Consider the following 9,280-nt stretch of genomic DNA (forward strand, 5'->3'; position numbering starts at 1 on the left):
CAGCAACACATATAGCACTTAACTCGGTGCCAGGACCTTCTAAACACTTTCATTTACATCTACTCAACCCTGCCCCAAAGCCTATGAGACAGAAATTAATATCCCAATTGAAAAATGAAGAAATAGAGGCTCAGAGAAGTTAGTGACTTGACCAAGGACACACAGCTGGTAAATGGCAAAAAGAATCCATGCTTCTAACTACTCCATTGTCCCTGCGAAAACACACGTAAGGTTTTGTCCAGTGTCTGGCATATTGCACATGTTAAATATTTATTAATAGTTATTAATAAATATTTGCCAGATGTTTGCAAGATTCTGAGGTTACACCAGGGCTCAAGGATGCTGTGACCGACCAGATATGGAACAAATGGGTGGTCACGCTCGTGCCCAGGTTCACCGTCCCTCTTGCACATGAGGTCTGACTGCCTGGCATTTTCCCTTGTCCACTCAGTGTCACCGGGAGGCTATGCCATCAGGCCGTCATTACTGACACTTGATTCCACCCCCTCCCCCTTCTACAAATCCACTCAAGTGCCAAACACTCTTCTGAAAGAATGCCTTCATCACTTACTGCTTTCAAGGAACCTACCTTGAATTGGCTACCTCATCCAATCAAAATTGCACACCCTGGCTTTCAAGGGCCTTACTAAGACATGGCAGGAACATGCTTTCAACTCCTGTTCAAGTGCTCGAGTGCCTACTTCCCAAACAACTACTTAATGAGAATGGCCATGTTTCGTTACGCAGAGAATAGCAGTGTTTATGTCACTGCAGAACAGCGATGAGCTATTTTTTAATTTTACATATTTATTTTCAACGCCACCCAACAGAAAAAAAATTTCAGTGATTAAGGATCTCATCTGATTTTTGTTCAGAATGAAACAAGCTTGACTGAAACACATAAAAGGAAGGCTATGCAAGAGAAAAATTCCATTATTAATATGCACTATAATGTTAATATCCGGGCAAATTTCAGACAGCTTTCTAATCTTTCATCCTGAAATTAGATCATGAGCCACAGGGTAAACCTCTAGTGATTGGGGATGGAAAGTCAGAATAATTAAAAAGAAGAAGAAGAAGAAGAAGAAGAAGAAGAAGAAGAAGAAGAAGGTATAACACTCTCAATCATACAATGCACCCATTTCCAAGAGTACTTTGAAAGGCTAACTAGAGCAAATCAAAACATATGAATTATTGGTACTTAGATCAAGGGGCTGCTTTTAATAAATACAAGTTACTAAGTAACCAGCAGTCTGAATTAATGTGTCTAAGGCAACCACATCAATGGGCAAACATAACATGGGTTTAATTTAAAATGTAAAAAAATCAAACAACATGTGCTTTGAAGAGTTAGCAACTTGCCAAATGTCTAACCGGCTTTTCCACTTAGCATGAGGAGACACAGGATTGACTAGAAGTTCATCTGATTTGCTTAGAAGTGCAAATAATTTCTGACAAAAGCCACATCTAGATGTGGCTACATCCAGATCATTCCTGAGCCGAGCATTCTGATGTCAACTCAGGACTTCTGACTGTACACTCACATGTCCGACCGGACAACTGACATGTTCGGACAGCTGGAATGAGCAGGTCAACAGGTACAAACACAGTGCTGTGTGTTTATGTTTTGTTTGGAGGGATTCTTACAGTCCCTTTGAGGAAGTCAGTCTTCTTATATGAATGTATCAACTGGGCTTCAGTTGGATGGAATGATTAGTAATCCATGCCAAGGGATGGCTAAAAAGAATCCATACTAGAAGAGGTGATGATGTAGTTAAATTGGGAAGATACACATTTTAGAATTGGTACTCATGTAACAAATCTTTATGGAGCAGCTGTAATCCATTAGCCTTAGGGACCAAAAGCTGATTCAAATATTCTCCAGGATGACCGTGAGTCATTTCTCCTGGTCTCAACCGAAGTTACTTACACACCTCTCACAGGATTGACAAAAAATGCTAGTGTTGGGCAGAATCACGAACCCAGTGGATTAAAATGGATCAATTTATAAATGCATCCTTCCAGGTAGGCAGCTGGGATTTGGGGGCACCTCTCACACTCCTCCTACTCCCTCACAGTTTGTGCAAGAATCACCAGGCTTTGCTTCCCTGTAAAAATCAACCTCACTTCCTGGATTGCAGCTGTAAATTGGCTTGGGAAGAGTCCTTAACGGAGGAACACGACGACCAAGCTGCGTCGGTTACGTCCTCTGTGCTGAGAGTAAAAAGAGGCAGCTAGCACGAACAACTCTCTAACTATTTTTATCAGTCTTCTCAGGAAGCAGCCCCAGAGACCTTTTTCTCTCCAGGAGAAGCCTCTCTGCGGAACATACCCTGGGGCCATGGTTCTGTGCTCTCTCCCTCCAAGCCTCCTGTGAAACAGGCACAAAAGCAGGCAAGAAACTAGCCCCAAAGTTGGCAATATGAATAACGGACTAGAATCATCTGCCTGGTAATTTAAATGGTGCATATTTTAGCAAGGAGTATAAGAAAACGCAGTTCTTAAAATTCCCAAGAACCAGCTGATACATAAATCACAGCTCAAGTATATCCCAAGAGGCCAACAAATTGTCGTATATGTACTTGGACAGACGCAAGCAGCCAGGTCGTTTTCTAGGTCTCCAACATTTTGTGTCTTTGAATGAAGACGCTGTAATGGAGCACATGGTAAGAGGAACCTCTTTCTCAAAGACACTGACTTGTATGAAAAATACAGATTTTTCTAGTGCACCTACACAATGCCCACTACAGTGCAATCCCCAAACTTTTGAAGTTTAATTGAACATCCACCCCACAAATGTAAGACTGCCAACCAAAACAAGGTCTGGAAAGAAACAGAACACAGTGGTTTCATCTCTGTTGTAAAACAACCATAGAAAAAGGAAGCACCCCCGCCCCCTTGGAACAGGAACTCAAACATCCAGGTGTAATTTAACTGTTAGAACAAATCTGCCATATTGACCTTGACGGGCCTTGACTCATGAGATCCTCAAACGGCACCCTAGTGATATCCAGGATCATTCTGGACACGCCTTAAAACCCAGGACTTCGTTTTATTCTCCGTGATTAGCAGGATGTTTGCAAAGCAGGGTGCTCACTGGAGCTTACGTTGAAAGATGTCTGTTTTACTCACATCAGACACTGATTTCCAGAAAGCCGTCCCCAACCCACCCCCAGTGCCAACCAGATAGGAGACTTTTTCGATCCTCTCGATGAGGTTCTGTTTCCTAAGTTACTCATTACTTATACAACTTAAATACACACACACCCCCCCCCCAACCCCCCAGTGATTGTGGCACCTTAGGCTCTTGGATCGGGACTGTGGGTTGTTTCAGAGAGTTTTGGAACATGACGTTTCAGCTGACTATCCACTTCTCTGTGCTTTCGGTTAAGGCTTGAATTATTCAGGGGAGGGGAAAATGGCATAAAAGTCAACCTCATCTAGGAAGGCGCCCCACTCGCCCTGCAGGGGCGGGTCAAGGTCTGCTTCTCCAGCCCCCACGCCGCGCACCCCAGAAGCAGCGCGGTGGTCCTCCCGCACGCCGGCACCCTCCCCAAGGCTGCACCCCGAGTCGGAACGAGAAGCACACGCGCACAGGTCACCGCCAGAGTCCCGCCCCGCCACCGGCAGCCACCGCTTCCTGCCTCCCCGGTCAAGGTGAAAGCAACCCCCAGGGGCCGGCGGGAGCCGCGCACAGGACCGGCAGGAAGTGAGCCGCGGCAGAGCGCGCCTGCTCCCCGCCGAGCGAGCCCCGCAGAGGGGCCCGCGGGCACCTGCCCCCCGCCTGCGCCCCCGCCCGTGCCGGGGCGCGCTCACACTCACGCGCGCGCGCGGCCACTCACCCGCAGCCCCCCGAGGTCCGGAGCCCGCGTGGGACGGCGGCTGCGGCGGCTGTCCCCGCGCCTGCCGTGTGGCCTTGGCATCCGTCTGGCCGCTGCAGCCCGGGCCGCGGTGGCTTTTGCTAGAAGGCCCTGCGGCCGGGTGACGCGGCCCCCAGCGTGGAGCGCCCGCTCGCCGGCCTCGGCCGCGCCGGCCCCGCTCCTCGTGCGCGCAGCGCGCGGCTCTGCTCCTTGCACTGGCGCCGGCCCGCGCCTCGCTCCCCCTCTCCCCTCCTCCCCTCCCCCTCCTCCCCCTCCTCCTCCCCCTTCTCCCCCTCCTGTGCCCCTCGGCGGTCGCGCTCCGCAGAACCCGCGCCGACCAGGCCCCTGGGGAAGCCACGCGCAGGCCGGCCGTCCCCGCCGCCGCCACCGCAGGAAAGAAACTGTCACTGCGATGGTCCCGGCCTCCCCGGCCGCGGCCCCTGGGTGCCGCCTCCACCGCTGCCTCCGCCCCTCCCCCGCGCGCACGCTGCAGAGAAAGCTCGCAGGTGGCCTCGAGTCCCCACGGCGGGCCTAGCGCGACTGGGAAACCGCCGGCTGCCACTCTGCCATCTGAGACCCCGCGCGTCCCCTTCCCAGCCCGGAACCGCCGGGACCCGCGTTGGCTGCGCCGTCGGTCTCCCCACCCCCACCCCAGGTGGCCCCAGGGGGTGCCTTTGAAGGCTGCGGGGTACAGACGGCCTGAGGCGGCTGGACGCAACTCGCGCCGGAGTCAGAGAGGGACGGGATGTGGGTGAGAACCCCACTTATTCCTCGTGTTCGGAATTCTGCCTTGGGGTTTGTGCGCCACACCCCGACTCCCCCCCGCTCCTTGCTTCTGGCTTTGTGCACCCCGAAGATACCTCCTGGGCATCGTCTAGTATCTTGGGCAGTGTTTTCAGTGTGGTCTTGGCGCTCCGCCAGGTACTCTAACTATGGCTTCTCATTTTATCGTCGCCCCGGCCTATGGAAAGGCCTTCTAACTTTTCCCATGCCTGGGACACAGACGGGTAATTTGTCCCCGGTTACCCACTTAGGAAGTAGCAGAAGTGAAGGTGTGAATTCTCATCCGAGACACTAAAAAGGTATTTCTGCGGGCTGGGCAGATTCTGTTCATTTCCAAACGTCTTGCAAACGCGGCTACTGCTGGAAGAAAAACAGACACTGTTCCACTTCTCCCGAATTTGGGTAGGAGGTGATTTCCGAGACAGAGATGTGACTGCCGAGACAAGGCAGTGCAAGATGAAATGTAAAGATTTGACTCTGGAGGCAGCCTTGATTTTTATTTAAAAAAAAAAATTTTTTTTTTAACGTTTATTTATTTTTGGGACAGAGAGAGACAGAGCATGAACAGGGGAGGGGCAGAGAGAGAGGGAGACACAGAATCGGAAGCAGGCGCCAGGCTCTGAGCCATCAGCCCAGAGCCCGACGCGGGGCTCAAACCCACGGACCGCGAGATCGTGACCTGGCTGAAGTCGGACGCTTAACCGACTGCGCCACCCAGGCGCCCCCAAGACAGTACATTCTAAATTGCTCTATTAAGTAATGGTGCATTTGAGTGTTTCCCAGTTGTGGCATGTGGCAAAACATTGAATGCCTTTCTCACTGGATGGGTAATATGGAGCCAGTGCTCAGAGCTTTCCTTGCCCCACATTGTCAGAGATAGATCTGAGAAGGTGGAAGAACCAGGGTGTTGCTGTTCTAGACAAAGAGGCCCTCTCTTGCCTCTGATTGGCCACCATGTGGAGGTCTGCCCCTCTCTTTGGGGCACCCAAAGTCCGAGAGTTGGGGACAGCCTCTCGTCTCCACATCTGTTGACATCCTAATTGAATCTTACTTGTTACAACCCACAGTACAAAGATTAAGTGTGCCTGGTTGAATTCACATTAATCAGGGAACCCACTTTTGCATTCGTGTACTCCTGTAATTGTTTGGTGTTTGCACAAAAAGCAATAGTCCCTGGGGTAATCACGGCCCTCACGGGGGGATCCTCACTGAGACTCTATGGGTTGGAGTCCTTGTTCATTGTTTAGAATTTCCTGGCTCTGGATTATCTGTAAAGCCAAGGGAAAGACAAGAACTAGAATACTCAGCTGATCCTATTAGAAGGGATATATCCAATATAGTAGAGTCTAGTTTATTGTATACATAAAGGAAAATAAATATCATATTCTTAAAAACATGTGTTTTTAAAATTAAGGGGTTTGCTGTTGTTCATTCCACTGGTTCTCAAAGTATAGCCCAGTGACCCTGGAAGTCCTTTCAGACAGACTTGAAGACCAAAGACTATTTTGATAAAAAAAACATGAATACCTTAGGTGTTCAGCCAGGTGGTGAGTGAGCCACCTGGGTGGCTCAGTCAGTTGAGCATCTGACTCTTGATTTCGGCTCAGGTCATGATCTCGAGGTTGGTGGGACTGAGCCCCACGCTGGGCTCTGCGCTGAGAGCTCAGAGCCTGCTTGGGATTCTCTCTCTCCCCCCTGTCTCTGCCCCTCTCCCCTGCCATTTCAAAATAAATAAAATAAACATTAAAAATATGAACCCATCATTTGACTTTTTCACTCTCATTCTTTCAGGGCTTGCAGTTTTCTGGAGCTATGTGAGTGATATCGTCACAGCCAGAAGGCAGAAGCCTTCTAGGAGAATACAGCCATCTCTGAAGCCAGATGTGGAAGAGATTTCTAAAGCTATAAAACACGGCCAATGTTCTCACCAAGTTTTGTTTTGTTTGGGAAAACATAGTTATGTTGTAATGACAATGAGATACTTAGTTTAAAAAAAATTTTTTTTAACGCTTATTTATTTTTGAGAGAGAGAGAGAGGGGGTGAGGAAGGGGCAGAGAAAGAGGGAGACACAGAATCCGAAGCAGACTCCAGGCTTTGAGTTGTCAGCACAGAGCCCGCCCAATGAGGGACTCAAACCCACAAACCGTGAGATCATGACCTGAGCTGAAGTCGGACACTTAACAGACTGAACCACCCAGGCGCCCTGAGATGTTTAGTTTAACGTGAGACCAGTATATTATTTTTTGATAAATTGATAAAATACTTAAAATTTCTTCAATTTTATTTTCTAATGTAGCAAAAATGGACAGATAGAAGTCGCATCAACAAAAGCTCTCCAGAGTCCTCAACAGTTTTTAAGATCATTTTAAGAGGGTCAAGGAGTCCTGAGGCCAAAAAAGTTTGCAAACCACCAGTCTATGCTATTACAAAGCTAGTAAGTTTTAAATGACCTATTCTTCATTTGAGGAATTGCACAATAACTATGGCAACTAGTCTGTGTCACTGAATGCAGGAAGTAAGAGCTCCAAAAACAGAAACGGCAGGCACATTTGACTTTTTCCATTTGTGAGATTTATTTTGGTGCTCTCTTCCTGTTAGCTACTCTAGGCTCGGGGAATTTTGTGTCTGTTACGTTCCCGTAGCCAGTACACTCGACGAGGCTTGGCGTTCCTGGAACCCTGTCTTCCTGCCACTTATTTTTCGGAGCCTAGTTTTCAGACAGCTTCAGACAGCTCTTAAGGTTTAAGTCCTGAAGCTAACGAGTATGCTAGCATTTTGAAAACCGTCCTGCGCTTTGTGGATGGAAGACTTACTACTTTCAAACATGTCAACACCCAGGCAGACATTTGGTGAACATGTAAATTCCCTTGGCTTTAGGTACGTAAGACATTGCTAAATGTGAAACAAATATTATTAATAGGAGCCCCTGGCTGGCTCAGTCAGTACAGCACATGACTCTTGATCTCGGGGTTGTGAGTTCGACCCCCACGCTGGACACAGAGCTTACTTAAAAAAATATTAGTAGTGTTTGGGTGCTGTTAGACTTTTTTCTTTTTTATTTCTTTTCCTTTTTTTTTTTTTTTTGTAAGTTTATTTTTGAGAGAGAGTGTGTGAGCAGGGGAGGGGCAGAGAGAGAAGGAGACAGAATCCGAAGCAGGCTCCAGGCTCTGAGCTGTCAGCACGGAGCCCAACCCGGGGCTCGAACTCACAAACCACTAGATCATGACCTGAGCCAAAGATGGACGCTTAAGTGACTGAGCCACCCGGGCGCCCCTGTTAGACTTTTTTTCTAAAGACCTTTTTTTGCAGGGTGTGTGTGGAAGGTAGGAAGGTGAAGGGAAGGGGGAAAACTGTAGAATACCATCTGATTCTCACTGCCAAAACATAGCTTCTAACAGTCACATCCCTCCTGGGACTGCTTCCATGCAATAGAAATCCTTCCGTGGTAGGCTCTATTATTTAACAGCTACTCGGCAGGTTTGAGTGGCATCCTCCTGAAAGAGAAAGCACAAAACACAAGTTGGCATTATATTGGTTATTTAAATTTAAAATTTCTTTGGTCAGCAGAGACTATCTTCTGTTTATGGGGGGAAAAAGTGCCCACTGACGTTTTTTCTGTAGCGAATAATACTGTTTTAAAATACTATTCTTAAATTTATGGCTACATAAGCAAAGACATGACCTTTTCCAAGGATAAATAGTAAAAATAGCAGATCTATAAATATATATTTAGGCATGTGCTGCTGGGCTTAAAACTCAGGCTTATACTGTAGATAACACTTCTGTCTTAGCCTGCTTAGGCTGCAATAACAAAATACCACAGACTGGGTGGCTTTAAACAACAGAAATTTTTTCTCACAGCTCTGGAGCCTGGAAGTCACGGTCAGGGGGCTGGCTGATTCGTTTCCTCTTGAGAGCTCTCCTCCTGGCCTGTCTGTGCTCACCTTCTTGCTGTGTCCTCCCACGAGGGGCAGGGGGGGATCTGTCTCTCCCTCTTCTTGTAAGGATCCTGTAGGATTAGGATAAGGATTCTGTAGGATTAGGACCCCAACCTTATGACCTTATTTAGCCTCAATTACCTCCTGGGAGTCCTGTCTCCGAATACAGTCACATTGGAGGTTAGACTATCAATATGTGAAATCTGGGGGGACTCAGTTCAGTCCATAGAACTTGTTTGCTTTTTGAAAATAAGTACACAATAAGTCATAAATGAAACCACATAGCTTCATACGGGTCTCTTAGAAACTACAGGATTCTAGGGGCGCCTGGATGGCTCAGTCGGTTAAGTGTCTTACTCTTGATTTTGGCTCAGGTCATGATCTGTTGTTTCGGGGGATTGAGCCTCACATCATAGTTTTTGCTGACATTGCAAAGCCTGCTTGGGATTCTCTCTCTCTCCCTGTCTCTCTGCCCCACCCCTGCTCCCACTCTCACTCTCAAAATAAATGAACAAACTTAAAAAAAAAAAAAAAGAAAGAAACTACAGGATTCTTTGCACTCCAAGGGACAAAATAATCAGGAATATGTCATTGTACACAATAATTTATTCAATTTCTCTGATTAAATGTCAAACTTTGCCATCACAGGTCACTCTATCATAGTATATCACTATGTTTTCAGAGGCACAAATAAACAC

The 9,280-nt window shown here is 47.7% G+C and overlaps 1 protein-coding gene across 1 annotated transcript in view; it reads right to left on the reverse strand.

Moving 5' to 3' along the window:
* The window catches only part of STAMBPL1 (STAM binding protein like 1), a 48,551-nt gene extending 44,435 nt beyond the window's left edge, over positions 1–4,116 (reverse strand). Inside the window, exon 1 of the mRNA XM_027049856.2 lies at positions 3,843–4,116. The gene's annotated coding sequence lies outside the window, so the exon portion shown is untranslated. The remainder of the gene's footprint in view (positions 1–3,842) is intronic.
* Positions 4,117–9,280: the final 5,164 nt, after the last annotated feature.

The sequence above is a fragment of the Acinonyx jubatus genome, chromosome D2, assembly GCF_027475565.1.
Source record: "Acinonyx jubatus isolate Ajub_Pintada_27869175 chromosome D2, VMU_Ajub_asm_v1.0, whole genome shotgun sequence".
NCBI classification, from domain to species: Eukaryota; Metazoa; Chordata; class Mammalia; order Carnivora; family Felidae; genus Acinonyx; species Acinonyx jubatus.